The sequence below is a fragment of the Balearica regulorum genome, chromosome 12, assembly GCF_011004875.1.
Source record: "Balearica regulorum gibbericeps isolate bBalReg1 chromosome 12, bBalReg1.pri, whole genome shotgun sequence".
Classification (NCBI taxonomy): Eukaryota; Metazoa; Chordata; class Aves; order Gruiformes; family Gruidae; genus Balearica; species Balearica regulorum.
In genome coordinates this window covers 14928956-14949573 of record NC_046195.1, presented here as the reverse complement: position 1 = coordinate 14949573, position 20618 = coordinate 14928956, and the positions used below count along the sequence as shown (strand labels likewise).

The 20618-nt window shown below is 50.4% G+C and overlaps 1 long non-coding RNA gene across 1 annotated transcript in view; it reads left to right on the top strand.

The window, feature by feature from the left end:
- The window catches only part of LOC142603534 (uncharacterized), a 40942-nt gene that overhangs the window by 10266 nt on the left and 10058 nt on the right, over positions 1-20618 (top strand). The window contains exon 2 of the long non-coding RNA XR_012837482.1: positions 4883-4952. This is a non-coding gene — a long non-coding RNA (uncharacterized LOC142603534). The remainder of the gene's footprint in view (positions 1-4882; positions 4953-20618) is intronic.

Below are 20618 nucleotides of genomic sequence, written 5' to 3'. Positions count from 1 at the left end.
GGCAGGGGGACGGGGTCCCTCGTCCTCGGGGTAGGTGGGCGGCAGTGGCTGGCTCCCGGTGGCACGCTGGTGGCGGTGGCCTGGTTTCATTAAAACCAGGCTTTTTCTGTGCTCACCAGACTCCTGCAGAGATGCTGGGAGTGAAGGAAGGATGGGACCTGGGTCCAGAAACTAAATTGTTTCTGTGCGTTCGCATGTGCGGCTGTGGGGGGAATTTGCTGAGGTCTCTTGTATCTCATTTTGATTTAGGAATTTATTTATTTTTAAATACTGACTCTCTCCGGCACAGTTCCAGTAGTCCCACGACCTTTACTCTCTCCAATCCATAAAAATCACTTCATTATTGGGCCAAAAATCAAGGCTTGGAAACAAAGCCAGCTTATGGGACCATCATTTCTTGATATATTTCCTGAGAGGACATATTTCTGGGCACCTTCAGAGCAGTGCGTGCAGCTTGTTGGATATGAGATATCAAGGCATTATTTATTGAGGAAGTCTTCACACTCCTTCATCTGTTATAATTAACTGATGACATTTTTTCTTAGGTTCAAAATATGGTGAAAAAGTATAATTAGCACGAAGCCGAGGCACTGCATTAAAATGTCTCCTATAGTTAATGTAGGATAGTCGTGCTATTTATTATAGGAGGAGCTGGCTCTGACCTCTGTGTTGCCTAACACTTTTTATTGTAAAGATTCTTGAACTTTTTTTTTCTTTTTGAGCACCTCTGACACTCCTATTGTTCACTGCGGGCCCTTGAAATTCGGCCGGGGGAAGCTCTTTGGCTCAAGAAATGCCTATTCTTTGTCCCTTAAATTCCTTTCAGGTTTAGCTGAATTATGAATTGTTCGGAATCACGATTTCCCTTCGGTTGCCTCTTGGGGTGAAAAAAAAAAATTAAAATTTATTGTTTCCCTGGAATAATAATAACAGAACATGAGCGGGATGAAGCCGTGGACTCCCACCACTGTATTGCAGAGCTCTGGACCAGCCAGGGAAGGTGGGAGGACAGTTACAGCCAACTCCACTACCCCCTTCCATCTTTAGCTCATATTCTTCCAGCACGACCCCATCTCCCGGGAGAAAACTCCTCCGAGTCTTGGCGCCGGGAGGAAAAAGTGTAGGGGGGTGTGGGTGTGTTGGCCTGGGCACTGCCAGCCCCAGCGGTCCCCCTTCCCCGCCGGCCCCGGGAGAGCAGCCTTCTGCCGCTGCCAGATAACATTAGTCCTGTATTTCATAGTGGCAGAAATCCGTGCCGAAGCTCGGGGCTTGAAATCGCTCTGCCCGCACAGGACGAAGGCAGGGATGGGTGCGGGGTGGAGGGGGGGATATTTGTTACACTTGCCTACAATTGTTTTTCTTTTTGCTTATATAAACAATCTATTATTTATTAGCTATAAATAATGCATTTTTCTGTATGTTTAGAATGCACGTGATTTCTGTATATTAAAAATGTACATGGTTGAAGGCACCAAAGCAAGTGCTGGCAAGTCGGGGGGTACCCGATTTCAGTTTGAACCATGAGACGTTAATTCAGCCTCTCCCTGCCCGTGCCCTTACGAAGCTGTAATGACACGGTCACAGCCTATTTTTAGCTCGCTCCCTCTTTCCCTGGCCAGGGTGGCTGCACAGCGAGGTGGAATTAAGGTTGCACGGACAGCCATAAATTGGACACTTCCTAACTTTGAAGTGCCTGACCACGCAATCTAAACGAGGGCTCTTCAGGGCAGTATTTCTGTATGTGGCATTAACTGCATTGGTCGGGGACGGCAAATACAGGGGTAGAGAAGCCGTAGAGCAGAAAAGACCTATCAGACTATTGAAAGCGCTTGTTTGAATAGATGGGGGAGTCAACAGAGCCTACACTTGATCTGAGCTAAATGGCCAAGAAGATGTCTCCAAGCTGAGAGGGGGAAGCCTTTGTTCCTTCAGCCCCAGCCTAGATGTTTTCTTTGCCTTTGGTTTTGCCTCATTCACTCCTAGGGAGGTTTGGGCTCCTGCTCTTGAGGAACCTTCGGCTTGTGTAGTGAATTGGTGTGTTTGTGAAAGCGAGGGTGCCCCTAGGAATGTGCACATGCACGCACGCTCCCGTCGTCGCTCCAGCAGATGGGTGCTACCAGCTCGCAGATACTTGCTGCTTTAGTGTCCTTGCCTTTCCTTGCACGCTCCCTCTTTCCGGTGTTGCTAACGGGAGCTATTGCACGTGTTGGAGGGAAAGGAGAGGCCTTTGTGTACTACACAGGACATCTAATCTCTTTTTTTAACTGCTGGAAGAATTACTTCGGAGGTGATTACATGCAATGCAGATTTATCTTTGCTTGAAATGGCTTTTTTTTCTCTTTCTTCTTTGTTTACTGGGGTTTTTCTCCATTCTTGCTTGCAATAAGATGTTTGGCTGTCTCTTGTTTCTAGCAGAGTGGACTCTGGTTGAGCAAATTTAGGGAATTAAACAGTCTTTTGTTTTACTTTCCCGGGTATAATGCAGCCATGGCCCCTTGCACATACCTTGTGCTGATACCGGAGGATTTTCCCCAGGCCAGCAAAGTATTTGCCTTGGATTATAATATATGGCCTGGTGTTTTTGCCTTGTGGACTTCTGGAGCTTGATACCTGCTTGGGGCTGTTCCCACGTGGGCACAGGCATCTGAGTGTCCTAGGTTTGGGTTTCCATTGTGTGGGTACTGGCTTGTGTTTCATGAGCTTTCATAACTTTCCCCCCCCTCTCCTGCATCTCAGTTCAGCAAAGGGCCTGTCTATCTGGATGCAGGCAATAAACGTCTGTTCTCACCCTGACTTCTGTTAATGAGATAGAGACAGGTAAGCATCACACATACCAACTTTCCTGCTCTCAGCAACATCAAGGAAATGGTGACAAGCTATTAATGGAAAGTGATGGTCTGGGTGCTAATTAGTGCTTCCTTTTCAACTTTTACCTACATGTCTGCCGAGATGCCCATCCCAGCCTCTCCTCTCTCCTTGCATCCCTTTGTTTCCAGCGCGTTCCTTGTTCTCCACACGTATCCCATGTTGAAGAAGCTTCCTTTTTTTTTTTTTTTCTTCTACCAACTGCTTTCTGCATCTCCTCCTTCTCTTTCTGTGCCCTTTTTCCCTGGGTAATTGCCACCCGCACCCTCATTCTCCTGTGGTTGTTCCCAGCGAAGAATAAGCAGGATATTGTAGTGGGATCTGAAAGCTCGGGGATGGGGCACATGAAGTTGGTCAGGAGTTTCTCGTCTGCATCACCGGGTAGCAATATTCATGGCACCAGTGCACGGGGTCAAATTACCCCGGGGACGTGAGGTCAGAGATCTGTCCCCTCTTCCTGCAGGTAATGCTGTGGGGAGGCTCCCAGCAGCCCACAGGTCTTGGTCATGGAGCAATTAGTATTTAAAGTGGATCTGCTGGTGATGCCCAGAGACCGTGTAGGATGGGTCTCTGTGGTGTGAGCCTTTAGGAGATGACAGCTCCTGCCCCAGAGAGCTTGTGGTCTAAACCCTAAATGCTTTTGCTCTCCACCAGACCCCGTTAAAGGCTGGGGTTTTTTTCAGATCCACCCCAATTTATGCTGCTGCAGCAACATGATGCCTGGTCTCAGCTTGGTGCCCGGTCTCTCCTGCTTCTCTTTCTCCTGGCCTCTGGGCTCTGCCCCTTCCCCAAGGACCCTAATTGTCCCCTCCCCACTTTTTTTTTTTGCACGGGCTGTGGGTTTCTTGCTGCCAGGCTTGTGTCCCAAGGAGCTGCCTAATCTGCCCCTGTCATTCCCAGTCACAGGCTCCGCACACACCGTAGCTTTATGGGGAATGCTTGCAGGGCAGTGGGAAGAGGCAGCCATGGTTTGCACATTAGCTAATTAATTTTCATGACTGAACGATGCTGCCTGGTCTCTTGTTTATACTCCTTGCCGCTCCCCTTCTCCCCCCCCTCCTCGCTGACACACACACAAGACGACACATCTCGTACGAACGTCAGCATCCTTCCACAGCCTTGAGACGCGAGCGGTTATTCTGTTGGCTTGTCAAACGCGGGTTTCCCTGCTTCATGGTACACAGGGGCCCCCTGTTTCACATTTGCTGATTCTTATTAGACCCAGCGCGCCAGGGCCCTGTCTCTCCCCGCAAAGCAATGCGCCGCATCCCATCCATAAATCCAACCCTGGAACAAAGCCTCCTCTACCCTGCCCCATATTTCTACCCAGCCTGCCCGCTTTCCCCTCTCTCTCTCTCTCCCCCTCTCCCATGCTGAAGGTTTCCTAGTGCCAGGGAGATATGATAATTCTTGTGAAGAGAGCATGAAATGCCTCTGCTCTTTGTGTCTGTTTAATTCAATGAGAATCCCAGCCCCAGATGTCATGAATGGTGGGCTTTGTGCTGGCCCTTCCTAAGCCCTAACCGCCAGCCCTGCACTCTGTCTTTCTTGTTTCCCACCACTGGATACTGATTAACAAACTAAATTATTTTTCCTCCTTAATGATGTTTTCCCACTTTGCCCACCAGGCTGGAAGAAGCCACGGGGAGGAAAGAGTTTGTGCAAAGGATGAGATAGCCAGGGAGAAAATTAAAGAGACAGTGTTGCTCTCTGGGCTCTGGCAACGCAGGTCCGCTTGGCTTTATTTCCTTATTAGAGAACAGGGTTGTGTCTGGCTGTATTTTACGGGGCTGGGTGTATTTCAGCTGAGGGGACGGGCTTGAAAGCATCTGCACAAGGTATGCTCTGAAGCATGCCAAGGTCCGTAACTCACTCGCAATTGTGTGTGTGAGTTTGCACGGTCCCAAATTTAAGGTCTCTTTTCCAGCCGTGAGTGACATTCAGTAATTACTTGACATCCGTCCATGCATATGGGAGCCTCCTTCTAATTGAGACAAATTCTTTTTTCCTTAATCAGACATGACTGCGAGTTCACGGAATGGGATGCCTTGGGAAGGGCTGGGACGTCTTCACCTGAGCAAGGAGAGGTGAGTCCCTGGGAATCTTCCTGAAGGATTGAGTCCAATTCGTGCATGGGAGACTAGCTCTTTTACCTGATCCCTCTCTCCCACAGCCAAATTTCCCAGCCAGGCTTTTGAAACAGGGCCAGTTGTTAGCTGCTGCTAGAGAAGGCCAGCAGCGATAATCCAGGGAGCCTGGACGGAGCTGGAGGCAGGTGGCCAAGGCAGGTCCGTGCAAAGCCACCTGCTTCCCGGAGCCCAGCAGAGCCTCCATGCTGGGCACCGATGAAGCTGTGGCCAGCAAACACTCTCCTGGAGCAGGGAAAGAGGATGGGTGTCAACCTTGTGAGTAGAAAAGGCGACAGGGAGGGAGAGAGCCTTTCAACAACAGCCTGAGGGTCTGAATTGTGCAGTTGGGCATCATTGAGAGGGGAGTTGGTTTGGGGTTTTAGGGGTTTCTTTGTTTTTTAGGAAGCAGAGGAGCCCCTGGGCCGGCGGTGCGGGCTCCTCTCAGCTGTGACGAGGACAGGGGCAGGTCTGATGGACAGGGTGCGGTAGGGAGCAGGGTGTGCTTGGGGAGGCTCTGCGGCGGTGCAGGGTTCAGCCCTGTATTTATCAGACATTGGAGAGGGCCAGAGCCTTGCCTGCTCCTGTGCAGAGCAGGGGGGCTTGCACAGACTCAGCTCATGGAGCGGCTGCTCCCCTCGGAGCCACGCTGATGCTGCGGTACCCAGCTGCGGTTCCTGTTTTCCTCAGCTTGGACTAGAAGTGGGAATAAACTGAGAAAAGGGTGTTGCTTGTCTGCACCCACTGAGCCCGTGCAAGCGCACCCACTGCATCCAGCAAAGGACTGCCTCGCATACGGCCTTTGCTTCCCACTGCAGTCACATCTGACCCTTATTACTTCTGCAAGGTAGAACAAGGCAGGAAAAATGGCTGTGCAGTGAGTTTCTTCATGCGCCAGGATTTATTAAGAACAATAGGGGAAATCAATCCATCTATGTAGAATACATCGCAGGCTGCAATGGGATAAAGCATTTATTCCGCTCTTGAAGGGTAGAGCTATAACTCATGGGAGGCAAAACCCTTAGTGCTCTGGAGTCCCTTCCCTTCATGTGTGCAAAGAAATGCTTTAGCCCATGGCAACCTACCAGCTATTGAATTTGTGTGGAGAATCTGCCGTCCTTCCCCTCTGCCGGCCCCTTTTTGGAAGGCGAGTCACTCATTAAAACACACCTCTGGAAAAATGAAGGGGATGTCTGTTCGAAGGCATCTCTGCATCTCAGTTTTACTTGAAACAGAAAGAGAATAGAAATGTCTCAGTGATGTAAAAGCAACCCCCCACCAATTTTGAACGGAGAGCTTGTGCTTAAACCAACGCAGGATTTGCTGTGACTTTCTGCTGATGCCCAAGGACCAGGCTTTGCACTTACAGCGGGAGAGGGACTGGTTGGGGTGTTGTGACAAGGTGAGATGCTGTGCAGGGAGATCTGCATTCTGTGGCTGAACATCTCCAATGCTGACTAGATGTATGTGTGTGTGTATATACAAGTACTACCCTGTGCCCGGCTGTCTACTCACAGTAGAAGGCATGCAGCGCAGAGACTGGAGCAGTAGTTAGCAGGGGCAAAAGGTGACTGGATTTGTTATAATCTTTCTGGGTGTGAGAGAGTGTGAAGGCGGGGGGGGGGCATTAATAGTGAAATGGTATTTTCACTAAGCCTATTTTCACTGGGTCTAATCTATGTTGTGGGAAGAGGATCTCTTCAATAGGGCAGACCCAGCAAGGCTGGTGAGCTGTTTGGAGGGGCTCTGGAGAGCTGAGGAGCGCAGGCAGGGAGAAGCGTAGCAATTGAGCGGACACGTCAGACGGCCTTCCTCAGCAGAGATGACTTGGTAGGTAGCGTGCTGTTGGGCAGATGGGGTTAATTCTTACACCCAAATCAAAAGGCGACCGAGGGGGGAATGTTTTATTAATGAAAGCAGCCCTTTGTGAGTATTCCTCCCGAGGCACGTTCCCTCCACCCGCTGCCTTCCCCCCTGGCTGCTGTCTGGCCCCATGTCTTGCTCGGTACCTGCTCAGCTGCCACTCACCCACTGATAGGTTTCATCAAGAAATGTCTCTGTATGTCTGAGTCCTGGACCTGGGCAAGTGGGATGGGAGGAGGAGGAGGAGGAAAAGGAGAAGGAGGAGGAGGAGGAGGGACAGGTCCTTGGCTATGCTGGGGAGAGGGGTGCGCCACAGGCAGGCAGAGCTCAGTTTGTCACAAGTTGCATGTCAGCCCATCTATGGCTGCAGTGGTGCTGCGGGGGTCACCTCTTGCTGGTACCAAAGAGCAAGAGAAACCATGGTTTGCAGAGCACAAGGTAAAATGCAGGTCAAAAGTGGGCATCTCAGTGGGCTGGGGATGAAGGGCCCAGTAGAGATTGGGTTGGGGAGGTTGGGAGTGCCTTACCTGCCCTCCAGCCCCCTTCCCATCCTGCTGCCTTGCTGCCTGCCAGGTAGTGGTCTCAAGAGAGGAGCAGTGGAATTCTGTGCACCGGAAAGCAGCCTCTCTTGGTCTTTCTTATCCTGCTGTCTTCCCGTGCCCGTGTCCTCAGGGGGCCCTGGGCAGCTTGTTGTGCCAAAGGATGGGGCCGTGGGAGTGGCAAGGGCTGTGCGTGGAGATTATTTCTGTTGCTTTGTTAAAAATAAAACAAAAGCTGGTTTATGACAATTGATTTAGAAGAAGGAGGAAGCGGAGCTCAATTCCCAGAGCACCTTTTAGCAAGGCTCTGCATGCGCACGCGTGTGTCGTACATGTGTCAGAACAGAGCACCCAAGGAAGGCCGGGTCAGAAAACCTCGCATGGAAGCGGGGGAAAGACCCCGGTGCACGGCTGCTTCCCTGAGGGAACCCCCGCAGGGCTAATGTTTGATCTGAAGCTTGGTTGTACTCCTCTGAAACCTTGGGATGTCAGGAGCTCGAAGGGAGCCTGGGACGGAAGAGGATGCTATTTGCATTTTCCTATGAATGCATCTATTTGTATAAATATGGTGTCTCTGTGCATGCGCACACTCCCCTACGCATGCATTTGTTTGAAGAGCAACACGCTGTCTCCGTGGTGTTCTCCGCTCAGGGCCAGAACTGGTTAGTCTGAAATTCAGACTCTTCCTGGAGGAGCCGTAACTCCCCTCCCCGCTTCAAATCTAGCGATGGCTATGGACATAGAAGTCCCGAGATGTTTCACCATGCGATAGCAGAGTTTCATTGTGGAGGATGAAGGCTCCCCCTTTCAAATTTGCACAGACATCAAAAGAGTCTGGAAGGTTCAAACAGATCACAACGTAATCAAAATGCCAAGCCACCGTCTGCTTCTGCCTTTGGGTTGACAAGCAGGATTAGCACCCAAGGGAAGCAGGGTGTAATAGTGTTTCACGGGCACTGTGAACAGCCCAGAAGTGTGAGGAGTACAGAAAGGTTAGCCGAAGGGCAGGTCTAGCTACAGACGTACGGTTAGGGGGCGGATTTTAAAGCAAGGAGCTGTACGCATACAACCTCCGTGGATATTTACTTTAGCAGAAGGCAGGACTCTCCTGTATACTGGTTATGTCATGCTGGAAGCAGTTTAAGCTAAACTGGAGAAAGCCAGTTTAAGAGTGAAGATGTGCACCAGCGTGGCGAGGAGCAGTAGCAGTTGACCTATAGTGCTGTCATTATAATGGTGTGGTTTTCCATGTAGACAACCCTGGAGCGGAGCAGCTAGCCTGCCATCCCTTATGTTTCACTGTCTAACCAAGATGTATAACATGGCCCTGTCTGCGTGCAGTTGCCATCACCTTCATGCGCTGGTTCTCCGCAGAGAACTGGAGCAAGATGCCGAATTTTCAGTGCGCGTCATGTGCCTATTGCACCGTGTGAAATAGCCCCGTCATGGCTAAAGACACATGAAACGCTTCCCAAATACTGCTTTAAGGTCAGTAGCTGCTGTAGGTGTCCTGAGGACAGCCCAGGACCATGGATGAGGGTTCCTCGGTTGGTATTTGGTATTGCTCATTTGAAGAACTGAACAGCACTGATGTTTCCACTGTAAAGCTCCCACGGAGTGGGAAATGCAGGTGTAGCTTTGTGTTGTCTGTGCAACTGTGCTTTTTCCTTTTCTAACTGATCTTGTTTTAAATGTGTGTTACATTAAGATTTAGGAAGGCTGCATCTTCTTTACTGGTGTCTCTGCAGTTTTGGTTTGGGATTTATTTGTTTTGGTCAGGAGAAAGGCAGAATTTGCCCATAACTTGCTCTCTGATGGCTGGGCAGGGGACGTTTTCCCTTGTAGCTCTCGAACCACCAACCTGTATTGCTGTATCTGTTCAGGCCATGTCTTCCAGGGTAAGACCCCAGTCAGGATGCCAGCCCAGTGCCCAGCAGCTTTCAGGACTCACTGGGGCACATTCAGGCAGGCAGCTGTGCCCCAAAAGTGGCTGCCCACGCGGGGCTAACCCTGCCTTTGCTGCTGCACTGCTCTTGTGTGAGGGGGAAGCCAGGGCAAGGGCGCAAGACACCTCCATGGCCACGGGCAGGACCTGGGCTATGTGTGCTGCCTTGTGAAGGAAAAGCGTATTATGATTTTTCCAGTCAGGAGGGCTGGGATAAACGCTGTGGAAGCGCTGCATGCCCAGCACCTTGGCACTGTGAGCAGGGCCTAGGCTAAGATGGGTGCTCGTCAGGCCTTGGGAGCGCGCTCCAGCCCACCATGGCGACTCTCTCATTCCCAGGGCCTCCTTTTTCCCACGGGTCTGTGGGATGGCTGCTGCTGCTTGCAGCCACCTCAGGCCGGGCGGAGGGGAGCCCACTGGGGCATGCCAGCCGCAGGCCTGAGGCAGCATGGGCCCTGGCGGCCATTTTGCGGGAGGCAAGTGCCGCCTGTAAGATGGCCGCATGGGCATGAGGTGGGGTGCAGCGCTGCCTCGTCCTCACCACGCTGCCTCCCTCACGCCGTCCCCTCCTTATCTTGCTAATTACCAATGAAGGCAGAACAATAACGGAAGCTGGCATGCCCCAGTTCTTTCTCTGCCACCTCCTTCCTCGGGCGGAAAATCTGCGTGCACACCTCCCCCCCCCGCCCGCCAGCCCCTCTGTGATATTAATTGAATTAACATACTTCCTAATTTGCCCTGTGTTTTCCCTGCATCGGCTCCCAGCCGCCTCTCATGGCTCCTCCAACTGGTGGGGAAGGAGCGAGCGTGTTCGTCCCCTCCGCTCGTTTGGTTGTATGCGAAAAATCCTTAATGACATCTAAAAGGGGTGGCGGGACAATAGCCCACGCGGGGTTTGGCAGGAGATGTGCGATATTTACCCCGCTAGACCATCCTCGCTGCTGCTTTGCTGGGGGATTACGACGGCCGCCGTCCCCGCGTTCCTCCGTTTATTTATTTTGCCGGTGGCGGGGGGGATGCATTGGCACGCGGCTGCTTTGTGCGCCTTGCTTCACCTATGAAAAGGACACATTAAGGTGTTTCCATAAACCCCCGGATGACAAAGAAAGCGCCTTTCTCTTCGGCTGGTAGGCAACAATGACAGAAGCCTTTAAAACCATGATTTCCCCCCCCTCCAACGATTGCAGAAGGCTTCCCCTAAAAGGAACTTAAATACATATCATTAAATCTAAAGCATTGAGCTCCACTCCTGCTAACTATGCCATGCTTTTTGTTTCTGATAGTATTTGTCCATTGCAGAGAGCAAGCCAGGGATGCGGAGCCTCCCCCGCCCTCCTCCCTTTGTTTAAGTGACAAAATGTTTCTATGTTCTTGTTTAGAAAATAAACCTTTGTGGGGTTTTCAGCTTTTTTTTTTTTTTTTTCATTTCTCATGGTGTGAAATCCAAACTGCCCTTCTTCCCAGATCTTGGGAATCCATGTTCCTCGTGATCGATTTTCCCTCCTTTATCTAAAAACACAACGTTATTTTATAGTATTACTCTGAAAACGCAGCAGTAATATTTTGAATTTGAGTATTTGGAGCTTCAGGATATTGCAATTTTTTTTTATAAGCAATGAATGAAAAGCAATGATTTAAGTGTGTAATGCACAATACAGATGCCATGCATTGTAAATACATTTCAGGGGCATAAAATCCAACACAGAGAGCTGGTGTTCCACGAAAGCTGGGAGTCCAAAAATAACTGTAAAAATGAATTGTCTGTCGGGACGAATCTCTCAGATCCCAGCCAGTATTTGCAGGGTTACAATATACAACTAGGTTACATATTGGCATAAATACCTCATTTTAAAATGCCGGTGATAAACTGAAAAAGAGGTGAAGGAGATATTTGACTGATTACTGGATGCCATGGATTCCCCGCATTTAATTTCATACTTACATGCTATTTACTTATCCCATGTTTATGGGTATGCGCTTTAGGTTCATATAAATCTCTCCTGTCTGTCTGTCTCACTGCGTTCTTTTCTCTTCTGCCATCCCATCTGCTTCTCATGGTCCTTCTCCTGAAACCACATCACAGGATCTGATGGGGATAATGGGAATCCGCCTCTGGTCCCTATCATAAACATGCCAATGTGGGCTATTGTGTCGGGAGCCGGCGGTCACCAGATGGTGCTTGGTTGCCCAGGGTCTGTGTCGCTGGCTTTGGTTTCTCGGTATACCAATAGCTCCTTTAGCATTGTGTTTTCCCCCCAAGATCTACCTACTCTGGCTGAGGAAGGTGTAAGGACCTTGGGTTATGTACCCCAAGGGATGAAATGCTTCTGGGTGCGTTGGGCGCTTTGCAGCCTCAGTGGTGCAGCAATGAGCTGCCCTTGCAGAGCTGAGGTTTGTTAATCCCCGTGCTCAGCCGCATTCACTCTGTCTACATTCCTGGGCAGGAAAATTAGCATGTTAGTTTGTGTAGGATTGAATGTTGTCTTCATATGAAAAGCGGTCCATGTCAGCTTGAGCAGACATCTCCTTGCTACCTTTATGTACTGGCCTTGGGAAGACAGGGCAGAGATACCTCTGCGTCTGTGGGTGTGGACAAAATCAAGCTTTCTCCTCTTGCCTGGGCTCCCAGACAGCTCTTGAGTGTCAGCAAAAGGACTGGCTTGTGCAGGTATTGTTGAGAGATGGAGGTGGTTACAGAGAGTGACTGAGGTATGGGGCTTTCCCTGTAAAAAAATGTCCTCCAGCCGGGAGTCACCTGGGACAAATCCTGCTCTTCATTTGCTGCCTGTGTGTCCTCAGGAGGTCCTGGACATTGTTGTGCATGTGAGCTGCAGAGGGGGGATTAATGCAGAAATAAAGATTGAAGATAAAAACACCAAAAGCGATGGCTTTTCCTGAACACAGACAGATGGAGAGAGCCTGGCATAATTACATTTAGCGAAGGGCTGCCATGAATGAAACCAATTAGAGAAGCAATGGTTGTATGAGAGAGCGAGTAAGAGAGGAAGACAACCACCTCTCCGGATCTTCTCAGCCATCCACCTTCCATGGAGGGTGAGTCATGCACAGTCCCCAAGTCACGGGTGAGCTTGTGCATGCACCTGCCTCCTGGCTTAGGGGTACTTTGCTTATCTGCCAGGGTGAAAAAAGAAGGAAATGGGAAACATCGGGCACTGGCGAGGCCAGCGCAGAGCTGGCTTGCAGCCAGCCCCAGCCTTGCCGTCTCCATTGTCTCATGGTTTTAATGCATGCCTAGAAATCCAGTATTTAGGATTCAGGTTACCACTGTAAAGCAGAAAGGTCGTGTTCAGCGCCGCTTGGCGTGGATTCCTCTGGCAGTTCTTTTGCCTGCGTGCCCCACGTCGGGACGGTGTTGGCAGAAGGCCTGGGGCAGGAAGCCGCGAGGAGCACACCTTTGCTCTCTGTGGCATGGCGCGCACTTTGCGAGCAGCAGTGCTGGCTTTGTGAATTAGGGAGGGCAGCGGGAGGCAGAGGAAGGTGTCCAGAAAGCCACGCAAAGGAGAGGGTGTCAGGCCAGGTTTGCAGACACTGGGCAGCCATGGCCGAGCATGCTTTGCTGACAAGCTTGGGAGAAAATCTAGCAAGGCAGGAGCAATGTGTCTTCCTCTGGCTCTTACTTGGACACATTTGGTGGGAGCTTCAGGAGTAGCTCCTGCTGGTGACCAAGACTAGGAGAGGCTTTTGAGGCTGTTCCTCCCGATTTAATTTGTAGTCCCAGAAATGGCTGTTTTCCAGCTTTCCTCCCTTCTTCTACTATCCTGCTCTGAAGGGCAGGCGCCTTTTGGGTAAAAGAGCAGCTGGCAAGGGTGGGCCGGAACGATTCACAGAGGTTTTAGTGCAAAGCTTGGGATTTGGGGTGTCTGTCTGCAAACCCCCAGCAACTGTAACCAAAGGCTGTTTGAAAGTCTCAGTTCTCGCTTAGAAGTAATAAAATGATGCTAACAAAAAATGTATTTAGGGATATCATAATTGCAGGGAAATGTCTGGAAACGAGTCAAAGACTTCGTCAGGCTTAGGCATTGCCAGTCTGAAAAAAATCTCTCCATATACTTGGGTTTTTTTGGAGTCAGGTTTAGCAGTTTTAGGGATCCAGCCTCTGGGTATTCAAAGCTCAAGGCTGACAGCCTAGGATGCTGCGTAACACTGAGCAGGGAGTGAAAGAGAGCCTGACAACTCACAGTATCATGGATTACGTTGGGTTGGATGGTGGCTGGCTTGGGTCTCGTTTAAGCCACTAGACGTACTGATGACTCTCAGGAGTGGTCCCAGCCACTCTTGTATGGCCCTGGGCACAGAGAAACTTGAAAGCAAAGGCCTGTGGTGTGTGCTTCAGCCTCTGAAGGTAATAATTGCTGATGTTGGTCCCCAGCACCCTATTCTGTAAGAGACCAAGTGAGGCATGCGCATCTGTGCAGGTGCCTGTGGAAGCAGTGGGGACAAGGCTGTACGGACGCAAGCTGGCTGTGCCTGTGGACATGTATGGATCTGTCTCACTCTGGGGACAGCTTGCAAAACAGCATTTGGCTTCCCAACTGCCAGGACTAGGGAAGAAATGCCTTTTAAAATTTATTTGGTCCTTGCTTTAACTGAGAGGTCATGTACTGCATGCAGCACTGTGGGAGACTCTGCTTAAGAGCCAGAGGAGGAGATGCTGTCTCTGGTGTCCTCATGGAACCATGCAGGATCTCCCCAGGCTGCTGCAGACATGTCCCAAGGTGCCATCTGGACCGGTGTCTCAGGGGAATGTGCTCCTTCAGTCCATTTGTGATACCTTTCATAGGCATCCCCCTGACCCCAGCGGCCACTTGCCTGGGTGTGCTATAACCAGTGTAAGTTTTGATATATCTTATTTAGAAGTGTACTGGAGCTCTCCAAAATGAAGGGCAAACTGTATGCAAGAGTCTAGGCTTGTACAAGCATATAAAGCAGTTGTGGTCCTGCACTGTCCCTAGGCTAGGCTTCTCAATGGCGAGGCACTGAGGAGCAGAGTAGACATACAGAGGGCTCATGAGTGGGTGCTAGGCTGGGACCCATCAGACTTATTTTGCTCGCAATCAGGTTGATGGGTGATGTGGCAGAGCAAGCTGAGTGCTTGGGGAGGAAACAAATGGTTCATGTAGATAAGTGCTGGCTGGGGTGCCCATTAGGGGACTGTTTCCCTTGCAAAGGGAAGATCTTTCCTGCAGCTCGCTGCATTTCTGTAGGCTCTGGCTGACTTCTGCTTCCTTCCATCCCCAAATGCCAGAGGTTAAAGGAGTGTCTGCTGTTGCTGCAAGAGCTTGAGGATATGGTAGGAAGTGGCTGGTCTCCAGCGTGCAACATGGCTGAGTGCTGGGAAACAAAGGCTTAGGTTTCTGCACTGTCTTCATCCTTCTCTTCCTTCCTAGCCCCTAGGAGAAACCACCCTGGTGAAACCACAGGATGTTTCCATAGATGCCTCTGTGGGTGTGTGGGTGTGGAGGGGACTATTCCCAGCAGTGGCTGTCTCCCAAGCCCCACAGAGTGCCCTTGTGCCTCCTTTGGGGAAGGGTTGCCTCTGTTGACCTATTTGGGCATGAGACATGCAGAGCCAGCCATGGATGCCTGCTGCAAGCAAGGCTTTCCCTGTTCCCCGCTGCAAAGGCAGAGCCCAGCACTGACACCAGTGCTCAATGGGGCTGGCACACTTGGTTGTGGGGCCCAGGAGCTGCGTGGGCTCTGCTGAGAAAGGATTCACTACATCCTGGGGAATTTTCAGACCTGTGTTATCTGATCAGACCCACTCAGTAAGTGTCACATTGGCAGGCAGAGGGACACTGAGGTGTTCAAACTGCACCCTGCGCTCCTGAGGGACTCGCTTTATGGCTATGCAGAATTAGTCTGTGTTTTCTAGGCCACCTTTGAAAACGGCTGAAAATTTGCTTTCTGTAGCCTAAAAAGTGGCAGGCAGGGACTAGAGATCTCCTGTGACCTAAGAGCCCAACCAAGCTGTGAACTGCTTAGTGAGGGTGGAAGTGGGTTTTGCAGTTTGTTTTGAACACAGTTAAGTTTGGTGCTGTTGTTCCTCCAGTTTGGGCACGAGTGCCATGTTGATGTCATCCTCCCTGAGCATCCCAGCTCTCCTGGGCAGCAACATGTCCTTTGGCAGGGCTGTCTGGTTTGGGAAGGACTGGAGTGGTGGCCATCAGGACTGGCACCTCTTTAGCATTGTACCTTTGTGGCTGTGGCTGTGCTCAGAAAGGGCGGGTGGGCATGAGGCCACCAAGCCCGGGGAGAAGGGACGTCTCTGGTGACGACCACTCATTTTGCCACACAGCCCTGAGGAGCGGGACACTGTGTGACAGCCCGATGGTTGTTCTCTGCAGGTCCCCCTGCCTGAGGAGCTGGCAGTGACACATTTCTGACATGAACTGAGAGAAGATGCTGGCGTGAGATCCCAGTCATGTCATCTGGGATCAGGTACCAAACCCAGCCGTGGCTGCGAGCAGTGAAGGAAGCAGCTGCCCCAAGCACTGGTAAACATGATCCAGAGCTAATCCCGGGGCGCCTGCTCCCCGTATATGCCTGCGGCGTGGCAAGGTGCCATCCTCAAGGTCTCCCAGCCCCACACCATAACCACTCCCAGGGCTCTGTGGCTCTCTGCAAATGCTGCCCCAGTGATACTGTGGATGCCGGAGGGATGCTGGCTGAGGATGTGATGGGTTCGCACTGGGCTTGCAGTCAGACGACAGGTGCCAGCTTCGCAGGGCGCAGGCACTATCATCTCAGAGGGATTTGCTTTCCTGCAGAGCCTATTGCTCTCCCAGTAAGATGGAAAAATTATGGTCCTAAAGGGATGAACAGTGTCTGCACTTTGATGGCAGACATCCCTGGAACCATAGGGGAAAAAAAAAAGACACCCACTGATTTTTTTTTTTTTTTTATTTCTCCCTGTTTCTGTCTGCCTATCAGCCTGTCAGCCAGCTAGATGCTAATCCACAGCAGCAGCAGCACAAATAAAGCTAGACTAGAGGGATGCTAATTTATGCCTGCATTTCATGCTTTGTTTTACTTCCCCACTTTATTGGACAGAGTAGGCTTTGTGAGTGACGTAAAATGTCGCGTGTGCTCTCCCCATGGCAGGTTCCTGCACATGCAGCGAATAAGTTCATTTCTCCGTAGCCCCTGCAGCCTTGTGCATGCCCTTCCCCGCCTCCCCTGGGTCATTTGTAGGGGGGGTCGTTCCTGATAAACCCCCATCTGACGAGGACTTGCTCTAAGTTTTGTTGCACTGCATTTGAAACCCAGGGATGTGTTTCCAATCTCATCCTGCCTTCTATGATGGTGCCAGCATTTACGCATCTAAACTGTAATTTTTTACGCTCTTGCTGGGTAACCAGACTACAGCCTCTGCAATTTGCATGAATAAATGTCATGTAAAATCATCTGTTCGTGGGTAGTGACCAGCCTAAAACTTATGTTGTGAGGCAATCTGTTTTGAGTGATCTGCAGAGCTGTTTAATGAGATGTTGAGATTTACACCTCTCAATGTCTGAGGGGAAAAGCATGTGTAGATTTAAGGTCACAGCCCAGAGCTGACCTTACCTATGTGGTGCAAGTAAGTGAGGAGTTTTATCACTTGTTGCTTGTGAAACCCGGAGTGTTAAACTGTGCTGGTGAGCAAAAGAGCCTTTGAAAGGCACCATCTTAGAATAAAGTAAAATTTAAAGAATAGTCAAATGGGTGTTAATAACAGAGGGTCTTGCGTGGTTTCTTGCAAGGGTCTTGCATGGGATCTATGCTGGGGCCCTTGGGGTATCAGAAAGGAAGGATCAGCCCCCAGAGGAAGGGAATGGATGTGTTGAAGGGTTGCTGAGGTCTTCAGATCCCATTAGAGGTAAAGGAAGGAGATGCCCAAGTACCTTTGAGTCTCTGTGCTTACGAGGCTGGCGCTGACTTTCGCCTGCAGCCAAGGCTTTGTGAGCAAAGCGGCAAATAGGAAAGAACAGACGAGACGGAGCTGGGGGGGGACTTTGAAATGGCCACGTAGGCTGGGAACTACGAATCCCCCTGCTTTTCCGCTCAACTTTTTCACAACTCCTGCTGACCTCTGCAGAGCAAGTTTGGGGGAAGAGCCCAGAGGTGAGTCTTGTACCGAGGTCTGCCCTCAGCTTCACCGGGTTAAATCCTAAGTGAGGATTTAATTGCGTTCAGTAAAAGCTGCCCAAATTTACGGCATGGAAATGAGAACAGAATTGTGAGTGTCCTTGTTTCTCTTTACCATCAAATAGCGTTTCTCAGCCGTGAGTCCTGGCAAGCTGATCTCTGTAGGGTTTTATTTCACGCGGTGTCTGCATTGCCCTATTAAAACCACAGCTCTGTCCCTGAGTACCTACGTGTCACCGTATCTGGAGCGCTTAGCCCTGTGTATTGGGTCAGGGGAATGTGGCAATAAAACTGCTCACAACTACTTGTTTGGATAAAAAGCACAGATTTGCTTACTTGGCAGTAGCTTCCCTTTTAAAGCAGAAATGTTTGCACAAGTGACTTTTGTTTTGTCGCAGTGGTTGTGGGAAGGGAATGTTTTGCTGTCATGCGTGTTCTCAGATTTGTGTGTGACGTTTTACCCTGCCCTGTTTATAGCGATGTCCAGAAATCTCTTAGCTTTCCTCTTACGGAAACCAAACAAAGGTTCAGGCAATGGATCTGGCTGCAGGAGCAATGTCAGGGGAGCCGGGCTACTTCTGCCACACTGAGGCAGGGCTCTTTTGGGTTTTTTAACAGCTTTTCTCTTCTCTGACTGAGCTGATGGACAGGAATAGTTCCATACTCCTAAGGTGCATCTGTTTGTGTAGGAGGACGTGGGATTGTGGCATTTGCATTTGCAGCTTTTACTGGGCTCCTCAACCAGGCTTTCTTTGGGCTGATATCTGCTCAGATGGGGGAACCTCTGGGCGGCATCGCATCTCACGTTGCGCAGGTCTTCACGTGCAAACACCATAGGTGTACAGAGGTATCTGGCTTTGTGCGGGTCTCGGAGCCAGCCTCTTTGAGGTCTCTTTGTTTTGTCTCCCTCTGGGTATCTTGTGCGGATGCATTTGCATATATGGAAAATGTTGTCATCATCTTCCCCTCCCCAGCGCCTGTTCCCTTTGCTCTGTTGACTTGTGGGCATTTCCAGCTGAATGGTGTCTGCTGAGGCCAGCCAAGCGTGGTGGGGCTGGGGGCTAACACCCCCCATCTGCACCTTCGCTATTTCCTTCGGCAGACATGGCTGGGGGGTGGTCAGGGCATTGGGGGCATTTTTTCCTTTTTTTTTTTTCTCCTTATATTTAATAACTAGCAATAGGCAGACAGCGGGGTCCTGAAGGGAGTCTGGTCCATTCCCTGAGCCCCCAGCCCTGACACCCTGCTGCTCTCTCCCTTTCTTCTCACACTATAGCGTGTCTGGCAGCAGCACCAAAGAGAGCAGTCCAAACCGCACAGCGAGTCTGCCTGCTTGCTCTAATCCACGAGGCCAGGTTTAAACACTTTTTGTCCCTGTCTGGAAAGCCTTTGCGTAGTTATACCAATAAATCCCTTGCTCCTCCATGAAGATGTCCTTCTCAGAACATTTTATGTCATTAATCCTCTCCAAGGCATATCTGGCTCCATCTTCTCTTCCCAAACCCTAACCTGCCCCTCTGCTACAGAAGACTCAAATGCCTTGAGGCTTCATCCCTCCGGTCTGCCATCTCTCCATGCACCTCTGTGCAGCCCTGCTCCTGCTCCCGCTCCACTGTCCCGCTGTCCCGCCATCCGCTGCCCGCCTCGCACTGGGGACAAGCTGGGCCATCAGAGAGGCCAGGGGCGGAAGAAGGGGGTGGAGGAGAGACAGGGCAGCTGCGAGGCTTGTGTTAGTAAACACTTCCTCGGGTTCACATTTTAATTCCTTACCCCCCCTTCCACATCTTCTCCCCCATCCTTTCCCTTTTCTATATGCTCACACAATGAGACCATTGTCAAGGGGTGATTTGAATGAGGGGTCTCCGGGCATGTTCCCAGCATTGTCAAACAGAGTGGGAAAAAAAACCACAACTCCAGCCTAGCCAGGAGGACCAGACCAGACTGAGACAGATGCCTAAATTAGTGACAAAGCCTTTTGAATGTCCCCCCTAGACAAGGGTTGCCTTGTGCATGCGTGCGTGTGTGTGTGCATGCTCGTGGGTGTGTATTTGTGGCTGGGTGGCAGCTTGCATGTCTCCCCATGTTAATTAGTTTTGCATGCATGTCTGATAAGGTGCCAATGAATATATTTGTACTCCTTCCATTGGCGAAAGCTGTCTCGGCGGCAGGGGAGATGCGGGGCGGCAGGGGTGTGCTCAGTGCAGCCTGGCAGCCTGGGGTAATTGAGCTGTGCTGAGCTGGGAGAAGAAGGGGTGAGGGTTGCTGCGACTTCTGGTGCATTGGCAGAGCTGGGTTTCCCAGCGATGGGATTTGCTGCTTTCGTTGCAAATCATGGAGAGTTTAAAAGAGAACTGAGGCTTTTTTTTTTTTTGGTTCACTGGGTCTTTCTCTTCGTCTTTGCTGATTGTCTGGCTGAGGGTCTGTAGGCTCTTTCTTCTCCTCTGCCCTGTCTCTCTCTCTTAAGTCCCTTAAAAGGTATTTATTTCCAATGCATTTGTATCCATCTTTGTATATACACATACACATGCAATCACTCACACAAAGCCCCAGCAACAAAACCTCCGCCTGCTTCTCCAGAAAGGGAGTCAAATCTGCTGCCAGTTACAAAATATGGCAGGGAAGTGAAGTGTGTGGGTGCCAGGGGTGAAGCAGTGGAAACAGGCAAATGGAAATGCAGAACAGGAGTTGGAGAGACAGAGATAACGTGTGGTATAAAGAATTTATCAACATTTGCTCAAGATAGAGTTATTAATTACCAACGCAGAGAAAAGTCTTTCTACATCCCCAGCATATGGACCAGCACAAGAGTGCTGTTATCCATCCATCCATCCATCCATCCATCCATCCATCCATCTGCATTCTGTAGGTTCACACACGAATTCATTGTAGGCGTAGGGATGTAAATACCAGTTCACATGTAATTAATTTCCTGTCTAAATTAATTTTGCGTCATTTCCCTTAAATCAACAACACTTAAGAGCCCACATACATTTCTTGAGCAGACTGGGAGAAGCTCTAGAATGCACCAACATGTCTTTTCTCCCCATGCTTCTGTCTGCTTCTGAGCAGCTGCCGGATGCCGAAAGAGCAGGGAATTACATGGCACAAGGCTGCTCTGAAGCGGAGGTCATTTCA